Source organism: Corvus hawaiiensis, chromosome 6, assembly GCF_020740725.1.
Source record: "Corvus hawaiiensis isolate bCorHaw1 chromosome 6, bCorHaw1.pri.cur, whole genome shotgun sequence".
NCBI classification, from domain to species: domain Eukaryota; kingdom Metazoa; phylum Chordata; class Aves; order Passeriformes; family Corvidae; genus Corvus; species Corvus hawaiiensis.
The window spans coordinates 3,591,567-3,603,596 of record NC_063218.1 but is presented as its reverse complement, the minus strand read 5'-3'; the positions used below and the strand labels follow the sequence as shown (position 1 = coordinate 3,603,596).

Genomic DNA, 12,030 nt, shown 5'->3' with positions numbered 1-12,030 from the left:
CCATTTTTTAACTTCTTTTCCCCCCACAAAGTCAAGCCACCCAACCTCTTAAAAAGGCAGTGTGGCACTGCCTTGTGCTCCTACACAAGACTCACATCCTAAAACCTTCTCCCAAAGAAACCATGGTAAAGAGCACTGTGGATCAACATCCCCAGCAGGTGGGGGTCAGGCAGCCCTGCCAGGTAACACTCCAGGCTTGAACCTCATTTTTACTCAGGCAATACCCAATCCAACCTGCCAGCCTCCTGTCCCTGCAACATCAGTGGCTAGAAAGGGATGCAGGAGTCTGATCAGCTACAGACTGTCAAGAAAAATGTGTTTTTCCCCAATATGAATAAATAAATACCTCTTTTAAAAAAGAAGGTGATGCAGTTCATCTCATTAAATAAGTCACACAGTTCTTATCAAAGCATGGATCCACTACAGTACACAATGCACAGGTTGGTTTGTAAAGCATGTTTGGGCCTTTCCCTCTGAAAGCCACCCTAAAAATGTAAGACTCAACTACAGGGGCCTTGTACTCTTTGTTCCTTTGAAATTCACCACCAGTTCACCTTATTTATTCCCAGAGCTTAATGCTGCAGTTGGATCTACACAATCAACCCTACCAGCCAAGTTACAACCGACACAACCAAGCCTGAACTTACAAAACTATTAACTTTTACAAAGTATGTTACATTTTCTTTCCCAAAACGTTTAACCTGCTAACAAATACCTGCCTTAGTGCATTATCATCCTCCCGTTGTCCTGGAGCGAGTTAGCAGGCTTGCAGCAAAACACAGGGAGAGCCAAGCACACTCTGCCTCCTGGCCAAGCAGAGCCTGCAAGAACAGACCCCCTTTGGGGCAGCGACAGTTGAGGTCAATTTAATGGGAAAACAAACTACTTTTCCATTCAAGTCCAAAGCAGAGACAAAGAATTTTATGTGGCTCAGATTGCACAGTCAGCTGTCTTTTTAGGAACGGATCAGATTTAATGGTTCTGTGGCAGTTCAGAAAAAATGAGCCTGAAGAGAGTTTAAGGTTTGGCCAGTACTGCACTGTGCAAAGTCCAGGCACTTGCCTGGGGTGCTCTCATGGCCTTAAGCCGGTACCTCAAAGTCGTCATCATCAACAGCAGCTCCAGTTATTTTATGAGGCCCTGGCACAGGGTGCCCAGAGAAGCTGTGGCTGCCCCATCCCTGGAAATGTCCAAGGCTACGTTGGATGGGGCTTGGAGCAACCTGGGATAGTGGAAGGTGCCTCTGCCCATGGCAGGGTGTTGGAAAAAGATGGGTTTGAAGGTCCCTCCCAACCTAAACCATTCTAGGATTTTATGATTTCCCAGGGTTCAGCCCGGAGTACAAATTCATTTTTACCCCATTTCAAAGAAAGGCAAAATCTCTCCAAAGTTCTGCCTGATAATTCTCTTTTGCATCACATGGGTTGCATTTAAACCATTTCTACACCAGAGAACCGAAATGAGGCAATGCTTCAATGTGGCCACTCTCACCACAGGGACTCATATTCTGAAGCAGCAGAGATGTGCTCAGGCTCTTTCACTTGACTATTTCAGGGCCTAATGCAGACAGAGAAGCTAATTAACATGTATTGCTATGGAAAGGAATATAATTCAAACCTTCACTGGTTTATATCTAAACCCTCTGAGACATCCAATGTCAAAGCTAAACAGATCTTCACCTGGCAAACACTTGGAGAGCCTTCAACTGAAGCTTCCAGGTAAGGGAATGCAGTATTTTAGGATATTTTTGCTACATACACTGGGGACATACCTCTAACACAAAGCCCAGAGAATCATCATGACAGCTGCAAAAACAACTTTGTCCTGGCTAACATTCACATAACGAAATTACAGTTTCACTCCAGGGAAAAAGGAAAAAGCACTTAAGTTTTGTTTAGATTGAAGTGCTTTGAGCCACGCCACTTATCTGCTATCAGAGCAGATTGCAGGGCTGCTCCAATGATTATTCGGTAATGAAGTAACTGGAATTGGAAGGTATGCAATTAGTCCTATCTCCTCCTCCTCCGCCACCCCCTATCAAGAAGAAAACCAGCACAGACTTTATCACCTCTCCCTCGAGCTCTGCTACCCTCATCACTTAAAATACCCCCAAAGCAAAGTAGGGCTGTCACTTACAAGCTGCTTACAAGCCTGGCTTGGCCCTGACTGGCAGCAAAGGTGATATTCTCAGCATCTCCCCAGGAGAAAGTTACAGGGTTACCTAATGGGATGCTTTCTCAGGTACCCCCACACACATATATATTAAGCTTACCATGCCTGCATTTAGCTATTTTAGTAAAAGCAAACCACTTTTGAGAGGGGTAAAAAAAAAACCTCAGCTGTTCCTAGAAGCTTTAAGTTAAAGCATCTCTCACTAATCCTCCTGGGACGACCACTGGGAAGTGAATATATTAAACTCAGGACACAGGTATCACTTGCTGGCACTCTGGGTAGTTTTACTGACTCCAGCCCAGCTCATTTTACCTGGGTCATTTACCCTTCCTTCCCCTAAAGAGCTGTGTTGTATGCCTGTAAAGTGGTATCTGCAGCTTTCCCACAACTGCAGCTAAGAGATGGAAGATGCAAAAAGGCCCCAGACAGCCCACAGCCAAATGGAAACTCAGTGAATCCCTGATGCCAAACTGCAATTCTGATAAAATACAATCTGACATTTATTCAGACTCAAAAGCTCACTCATCTCCTCCCCTCCATCCCAGCGATACCCATTGGTCTAATTAAAGACAAGGCTTCCCTCAGCATCCTCTGCCTTACATCTATCCCAGTAAAGGCTCTATCTGTGACCCAAGGAACACAAGGAGAGCTAGGGGATAGGGGGCATTCTCCAAATCCTTAAAATAAAACAAAAATATAAATATTAAATTTCAAAAACCTTACAACCACTATTAAAGCAACATCAACAAACTTGCTCTGTATAGATCCACTACAGATGCAACAATTCTCACTCAGTGAATTCACCCAAGTGAGTGAATTTCACTCAATTTTTATTTGTTCCTTGACATTTTTCTAGTTCTTCCCAATTTCTTAAAAACATTTTCCCAAAGACAATGGGCCATCCCTGCAGGTTGCACTGGTGCCTTCGCTTCCTTGGATTCAGTCAGGTCAGGGACGAAGCCCTGTTAACCTCACAAAATCCATATGCAACACTTTCCTTGCTCCATACATCTACTGATTCAAAAGAGGAAAAAGGGTAAAGAAAACTCTTAAGGCAAGAAGAGTGTGCAGAATGCTGCAGAGACATTTGCTACAAAGGTATGTAAACTACTACTCTTTATCCTACACTTTACCCCATGGCCTCCAGCTGACACATCAGCTGACACCATCTTAACAACCCCATAAGTAGCTAAAGCTGAACAAAGCAATCATTAGGAAAACTGGTTTAGTCCACTGCTGGTGGCATCCCATGTCCTATCCATGGAGGAAGCATGACTCAGACTGCTCTGGGCTCCCATCCACAGCACAGGCTGCAAAGCTGCGTTAAAAAGAGAATTCCCAGTAACTTGTACCAAAGTCACGTCTCCAACTCCTTCTGCTGCGAGACCAACTTGAAATGAGTTGGTTTATATTTTAATATGACTACATCTGCAGTCCTACTGCATCTAAAAAAAATCCATAAGCACTTTAAGAGAAACACAGAGACTTTTTTTTTTCCCCCTTAACACCATGGAAGATGGATTCATTGCCATCAGTAATCCTCCCACAGCCCCAGTTTCAGAAGCGGCAGCAGATTCACAGAGATTTCAGCTGCAAAAACAAGCACTCTTTGCATCACTTCATTCATCTGTTTATTAAGATAAAGTTACCTCACTAAAAAAAAAAAACAACAGTGGTAGAGTGTCATCCCTCTTTAGAGGGGAAATTAAGTGAAAAAATACAAGGAACTAACAGTCTGTCCCACACCTGCTGGCAAGCTCTGGTGCCTTGATGGTTAAATGGAGGTGTATAAACCCATTTTCAGGCAATTTCAAGATTTCCTTAAGGGTGGTGGGGTTTTTTTAGAATTCCCTTACCAAGTGCCTGACACTTGTCTCAAGGTACCATGCCTTGCATGCCCTCACTGTTCAGCTGTGGATCCTCCTCTCCCCAGCAGCGGGACATCTGCAGGAGGTCAGGAAGGGAAAGGAATGAGAAAAATCACAGCAGACAAGATGGCAAAGCAAGAGCAGCTTTCAGCAGAAGCAAAAGGGGCAGTTTTGCATGTATGTTTACAGAGAGCTTGTCTCAACCTCAGGAGTCAGGGTGGGAGGAAGCAGAGAAGCTCTAAAGATATAAAAACATTAAGAGGCCAAACACAAGAGCAAAGGCTTCTTGATGGAGAGTATTTTTAGACTTTGCAATAAAGGTGAAGCTCAGAACAAAGACCTCAATGAAGAGCTTTATAAATGAAAAGACAACTTTGAAGCACGTGAACCATAGAACATAATCCACAGTCCAACACTAGCCACTCTCACTGAGGCACAAGTCCTGCTTGAATCCAGGGTCCAAACTCTTCTTTTAAAATATAGCCTCCAGTATGACACATCTCGGAAAGCCAGACCACAGGCACAAGCCATGAGCTTGTCTTTGAAGTTCAGATACACCAGAAAATTACTTCACCTCCCTAGATGCAGAGGGATAGTGCTGCCTTTGATGCTACTAGAAATTTTGGTCTTAAAACTGCCCAAGGACTTCAAATTGCTCTCTGGGCTGCAGCGTGGCAACACCCAAGCCTACACATACACAGGAACATAATTATGCCTGGTCTAGACTTGGGGGGAGGGAGGAAAAAAAAAAAAAGAAGTATTTTCAGTGATGTTAGTACACAAAGAAAATAATAGCATATACAAAGAAACCTCTAGGGTGACTTATGAAGAAGATTTTATGCTTGGCTTTCTGCCAATTAGAGAGCAATTAAAGAGTCTGGCAATATAACCCTGTTCATCCCGAGGAAGAAACTGCATTTTTAAGTGGTCAACGGAGCAAGAGGGATGAGAAAAGAGGGACCAAGACTCAGGAGAGCAACTGCACAGAGCAACACAGGAAGTTGCTGATGGTATTGAGACAGAAACTGGGCACGAATAGTTCAAATTTTAAAATTAATCCAGTCTATTGCCTCCAAAAGAAAATCAGCATGTAACAGCTGACTCCAAATGACAGCTTTCCAATAAAGCAGACATTATTTTTTGCTATAAAATTCCAACTGCTTCAATATTTTACAGATGATACGCCTCCACTGACTGCCAACCAGCAAAATCAGTGAAAGGTGGAGGTCACAAAAACAAAAGCAAACCAAGTGGAAAAGGCATGGCTAGACACCTTGGGAAGCTGAAAATTTGTCAAAATACAGCCTTTGAGTAAGAAAGAACATTTAGTAGCTATCTGCAAGGATGAATTTACATCCAAACTCTTTGGAGCTTAAAAATTCACATCATAAGACTAGCTTTTACCAGAATTAGGACCAGACTTGACATGCCCCAGTTTCCCCAAGGTTACTTTTGGAAACGCATCTACTCTTGAAATATTTCAAGTGCTCTTCTCACACTGCAGAAGAGCAACCAAAACCTACCTTCTAATTTTATTTTTTCAGAATTATTTTTTTTTTACAAGAACTTAACTTCAACACTTTTTTTATCTGAATGACAGAAGGAATTCTGTGTCACATTGCAGGTTGAAAGTTACTGGAAATGGCAGCAAGCTGCGGTTGCTTATATAAAGTCATTGCAAGGAGAAGGAAAAAGAAGCTACTGAAGCTTTCAAAATCAAACCCCCTAAAACACCAAAACCACAAAATGAACCAGAAGTAGCTTAGGAGTTGCTAGGGATGTTTAAAGTTAATAAAAATTCTAAATTAAATGGCTGCCGCTTAGGTTTGCCAAAAAATTATGCAAATTTCCAATGTTCATACATAGTAATTAGCACAGCAAAAAGCAGGTCCCAAATAAGTGATGAAGTTAGCCTCGCTCTTATTTCTCCAGCAGATGGAATTAGCTATGTGTGAAGCTGGTTTTTTTGCAATTGAAGATTAAACATATTATCCTGAATATCAATTCTGCAAGTACAGCACATTGGATACATGCATTCATGGAAGCAGGAACATGCAAAAGCCAGCCTGAATCCTTCTTTTCCATCATTCTGAACGGGACACTGAAGAGTCTGGGGGAGGGCTTACATATTTAAGACTTCATTTTTCAAACTGATTGCTGACAACTTGGTTGAGACAAGTTATCTCAAAGTACATTTAGAGTTAATAGTCCAAACAGGTTTTTCCAAAGAAAAATGTCTGCCTTGACTAAAAATACATCTTCTTGATGTGTTAATTGACAGATCACAAAAAGTGACCCAAACTGCAAGTCGAAACAACATGTGTAAACAAAGGCTCCTGGCTTTGCCCATTATTTCTCCAAATCCTGGCTCACGGGCTGTATCATATACTGATACAAATTCACCTTTTCCCTTCCTAGTATGGATCTGCCCCTTATCCCACACTTTAAAAGACACAACCTTCCCCTCAGCCCTGCAGCTCTCCAGCGAGGGCTGAACCTTGTGTGTGCCCTTGACCAAAATACTCCACCTGTGTTCTATATTCTCAATTTAGTTTCTCTCAAATTCTCAAGCCCAGAGCTGCCCCACCACAGCGAGTTCCTCTCAAAGACACTGAAAGACCCAGGAATTTTTGTCTGTTGTCAGAGTGCCTTTTATCTTTCTTAGACCAGCACGAGCCATGCTCATATCAACACATCCATCCAGTTTAGGGGACACCACCCAGGAGCATCTCCCACTGCAGCAGCAGTAGGAGAATCCTGAGAAGGTGCAGGGAAGGCAACCAGAACTGCAGCTACCACACTGATCACAAAGAGAGTGGATAAGCTTCTTCCTAAACACCAGCTCCCAAGCAGAAAACTGGTGAAAGAAGTGAAAACTAACTACAAGTTCTCTTCCTACATGAATATTACTTTCAGGCAGCTCAGAAAAGATAGCTAGAATCTGTGTGTGTGTTACAAAAAGAACCCAAAGCTTACATAATTAAAGGAATACAGGGAGGGGATGGTAAAGTTTAATGCTAATTCAAAAGTCAAGTAAGTGACACCCTAGATGGAATACTATTAACCAAAATTGTGCAGGATGTACAATGTACAAAGCAGCAGAAACCCTGCCCGCAACAAAATGAGAATTCTCTTACAAAAATACTTCTGTGGCCAAATGAAACACTGAGTTTAAGTAAGAAAGCAAGCACTTACACCTATCATGCTCTCCCCCTCTTCCTTCTCATCTAGGGAGTCTCATTTATCCCAAAGTAATCAAAAGAAAACATTTTGATTTTTAAAGACGGAAAAGCTGAAGAAATTACAGCCCCGTCTGGCATGAACAAATAATATTTCTGAAATCAAAAGAAGATTCTCCAAGTTAGGGGAAGGGCAAAACCAGTCCTGAATAACTTACTTTGCATAGCCCAATTCCTGCCAAAACAGTTCTGTAAATCCCATGGTAGTTCAGATAATTTCCATTCTTAGAGCAAAAAAAAAGCAGCTAGATTGAACATTAGCAACATTAATTGTGTGATATGACCTGAATGATGCAAGAACAAGTAGTTAAGTGAACCACAGCATCTGCTGAATTTTTAATCACTAGTTGTTTTGCTGCAAGGCAGAAGAACACTGTATATCAGCTTCCAAGCACTGCATGGAATGGCACATTAGGACAGCAAGATTTTAACTGGCAGGAATTCTGCCTCCCTGCTACCCAAATGCCATCACTTCGCTGCGAACTGCAGACAGAGCAGCTTCTGAAGCAGGATTATTTTTTAATCGCACAGAAACAAAAACCAGCACTATTTTCTGCACCCCAAGATACCAGTCAACCATTTCTAAATATTTTTTTAAAAGCTGACACTTTATTAACAGCCATTTCTGCATCGCTCTGTAGTGTATTTCTACTCTCCAAACAGCTTTAAGCAGTCATGTGGCTGCCCAGCAGCGACTTGCTATCAAAGAGGTGAACCTGGGATGTGTAGGAAGGTGATCTATATAAACATTCCTATTAGCCCTGTACTGCAACAGGAGGAGCAGCTGCAACATGTTGGGACACACCTGAGCTATATTTAATCCATCTCTCTCTGACACCCATTGCAATGACGCTGCAGACACCCAAATTTGGGCAGCCAGGTCACAGTACTACTGATGCTCATCCTGTACCTACACCAGCCAGTCCTGCTGTGATTTCTCTGTGTTTGATACCCAAAATAGTTAAATAAACCAACCACCATGCCTGCAGTGATAAATACAGCTCCAGTTGTGCTCTAGGCATAAAACTGCAACAGCAGGATTAGCAAGTGATACAGATATTCCACTTCCACAACAAAGACAAAAAAAAATGAAAAGTTATTTGGGGAATAAACACTAATTCCACAACTAGAATGTGAATTCTAAATACAAACCCCACAATTACAGGGAGAATCTGAACTATGGATAATTATTCTGTTTCATATTTCAGGGGTGAAAAAAGGACATTGAAAAAAAAGGACAACATTCATACATTAAAGAAAGACTGTCACATTGACTAATAGATTCTAGGTTTAATAAGTTAATAGAATCAAAATAGCTTAGAAAACAAAGCCAGTAAAATATGGTACAAATAAAAACAGAGCAGCCACACATACCAAAGCAGCATTCCTGTGCCCTCCTTCCTGCAGAGCTTACAGAGCTGGGAAGAGGATCTCTAACCCACAACTTTCACTAAACCAGTGTTTCCTTCAAAAGCTCAAAACTATGGATAGGAACATCCAGTGATAAATCCAATGACCAAATAATCCACAAGGGACAGAAAATCCCAGCAGATGAGGGCAAGAGAGATGCTTCCCAGGCTATATTAGCTTTCGTGATAGGTTTAGGATCAGTCCTGTGTTTTCCTTACAGGCTCAACCCTCAGGTCCAAGAAAAGCCGCTCTCTCCTCTGAAACCCGGTATCAAACCTGCAACAGGAATATTGAAATATGCCCTATCTGCTGGGAATACAACAAGCTCTGTGTGAGGATTATACCAAAATGCTGGTTTGGTTATGCTACAGGGCACCGAGAAGTGAAAATAACACATTGTGATGAAGGTGTTGACACCTGGAACCTCAGGGAGCGTTATTACCTAGGCAGTGTCCTGCATCCACTACACAGTACTCAACTTCACGCCACCCAAACCTAACTTGGCACCTCCACACCCCAAAACCACAGTCCTTCCTGACATGGGAACTACCGACCAGTCTCTGAACACCGTGATAAACACCCACAGCACAAGCTTCAAGACGAGCTTCCAAATTTAAGAGACACAGAAAGATGTTTTATAACCCATAAGTCACTCAGCTGCAGCTTAGCACTTAACAAACCACTCACAATTCTTCACAATCCTTCTCCAAACGGAGAAAAGATTTTAAAGAGCATTTAGTGCAAGTGAAACATCCCCAGCTTTCTCCTTAGCCCCTGCTCACTCTCCAATTAAATATGAAAGCGACAACTTAGTCATACTGAGCGTGCAGGATGATTTTAAGACAGTGGTATTAAATCAAATCCCACAACTTTTCACACCTATTAAATTATTACTTTGTCATTAGGAGGGGAGATTTTGATAAGTACGATGTAATTAACAGACAGTGCCTTTGTTAGCAGGCCGCTCGTGATGAAGCCCAGGCTCCTTGACATTCCATTTCTTCCCCTCAAAGGCTCTGTGCTACAGAAAATTTATGGGTTTCAGCACGTAAGAGGAGAATTGGGCAGGTTACCTTCAAATTCAGTCAATAAGGCCCTTTCACGCAGGCTGGGGAAAGGCAGATAGCTGCTGGAAAGCAACACAAGGCGCTCCCTTCCCCCTCCCCTCAGGACCCAAAAATGCTGCGTTCAAAACACTCCCATCCCCTGCAGCAAGGGATTAGCCATTTATTAAAAAGGAATCAAAACACTGTAAAAGGCTTCCAGTTAAGATTTCAAGGGGGAAAAAAAAAAAACCAAAAAAACCCACCAACATTAACACCAGTAGAACCAGAGTCACATTAGGAATTCATCTGGGCACCAAAGAACAAGCAGCTCAAATGCAAGCAGGATGTCGTTTGTCCCAATGATGCTGATCAAATGGATCGAAAGGAGGACAGAATTAGATTAATCTTTTTTTTTTTTAGTCAGTCATTTTGCTGCCTCCACACTGAGCAGTAACAGCATTCACAAGCTACAGGCATTTAGACTTTGGACTTTTAAGACAACTACCTATCTCCACGCTTGTTTTTTAGGGGTTTTTTTTGGCTCTTCTCTAGGGGTGACAGACAATTATAATGGCCAATTATGTAAAACCTTTCATCCGAGAAAACACGAAGCACTACGCAAACACTCATTAAGACTCTCGGCTGGAGCCTGCGCCGCACGTTCGCCTGTTCCCCTGGATATCTCCAGCCACCAAAACTGGATGCCGAGCGCTGTGGCACGGCCAGGACAGCGCCCAGCAGGGCAGGGCCAGCCCCTGGAGTACTTACACAGCCTCGCAGGCGGGTTTTACAGCCCGCAACACGCTCCGGGCTGCTGGGGTTGAGCTTTACAGCCCCATCCAAGCCGGTTATTTAAAAACAGAGCAGAGACACACGCGGCTGCTGGGCGTTGCACGAAGCACCTCGCAGGACGAGCCTCAGATCCACTTCTCTGGCTGATCCAAGCAGATTTTTTCCAACTGGGAGCCGCACGGCACAAGTCAATAACCTCGGTTTACTGAAGAAATTAAAAGCTATGCTTATTGTTTCGAGTAAGGCCTTGGAGGAAGTAATTCCGAGAAGAAATCACTTCCACTGTAATTGTACTTTTAACCTTTCCTTAGGTTCTTACGCCATCCCCACGTGAAGGCGTTATTCAAGAATTATCACCATATATAATAACGATTAAAGCCATTTTCAGATCACTGTTTTATGTTCAGCGAGTTCACAACCCCTCCCTTCTGAAGGGCTGATCGATGTATAAACCACGGGGGAAGCCGTGCAGAAAACCACGACCAGGAAGTGACCGCAACTCAGGAGACCAAAATTTGGGGGGAAAATACGCGGTTTGGGAGGAGGGTCGCTTTTAAAAGAAGGTCCGCGAAAAGACTGACCCGCAGAAAGCAGGGGGGCTCGGTCCCCCCGGCCACGCGTGGGACGGGCGTGTTACGCAACCGCGGGGGAGCGGGGATGCTCCGCGCCCCGCACGGCGACCGGGCGGTGCGGGGGACACGGCACCGCTCCTGGGCTCCCGCTGCCCGACCCGCCGGGCCGGGAGAGAGCCGCGGGAGCGCTGCCAGCAGCGCCGGGGAGGGAGCACCACAAAACCCCCGGAGAGGCCGGGAGCGGGGCGCGGGCGCTGGGGGAGCAGCGGAGACAGAATAAAGCAAGAGGATAAAATAAAGCCGAGCGGAGCGGGGGCAGAGCGCGGTGCCCTCGGCGCGGCCCCGTCCTGCGGGCGGGCAGCGGCCCCTCGGCGGCCCCGCAGCCGCCATGGCCGGCGGAGCGCGGGCGCTGCGGGAGGGCCCCGCTCGCCGCCCACCTGCCCGCACCGCGCCGAACCCAGCGCCCACCCACCCCTGCCGTGCCCGCGGGAGCCTACCGGGAGCGGGGCCGGAGAACGGGCCGTGGCGGAGCCGCCAGGCTCAGCTCGGCTCGTCTCGGCTCGGCCGGATCCCCCCTGCGCCCGGCGGCGGCGGGAGGAGCCGGGCGGCCGCGCCAATCCGGGGCGGAGCGGGGCGGGACGCGGAGCCGCCGGGGAGGGACGCGGAGCCGCCCCCGCGCCGCGCCAGGCACCGGCCGCCCCGCCGCGCCAGGCACCGGAGGCTCGGCTCGGGGCGCTTCCCGGGCTCCTCGCTCCTAGCAGCTCCCTGGAGATCCAGCGAGTTCCAAGGCAGCCCCCGGCGCTGGGGACCCCGTGATCCCCCGCTCGCCCCGGTGTGCCGGGCTTGCAGCTCACCGACGAGGTTTAGCGACCAACGTGGCACTGGAAGCCACGGGGGTGCCAGTTCCCAGCCCGCTGCGTGGCACCGGCAG

The 12,030-nt window shown here is 45.6% G+C and overlaps 1 protein-coding gene across 7 annotated transcripts in view; it reads right to left on the bottom strand.

The window, feature by feature from the left end:
* FBXO34 (F-box protein 34) overlaps positions 1–11,716 on the bottom strand; it is a 39,516-nt gene extending 27,800 nt beyond the window's left edge. For 6 of the 7 annotated variants that reach the window (XM_048306142.1, XM_048306147.1, XM_048306141.1 and 3 more), the window contains exon 1: positions 11,597–11,716. The gene's annotated coding sequence lies outside the window, so the exon portion shown is untranslated. Of the gene's footprint in view, positions 1–10,503; positions 10,733–11,596 lie in introns of those variants that run through there. The other variant, XM_048306143.1, reaches the window with a different exon arrangement.
* Positions 11,717–12,030: the final 314 nt, after the last annotated feature.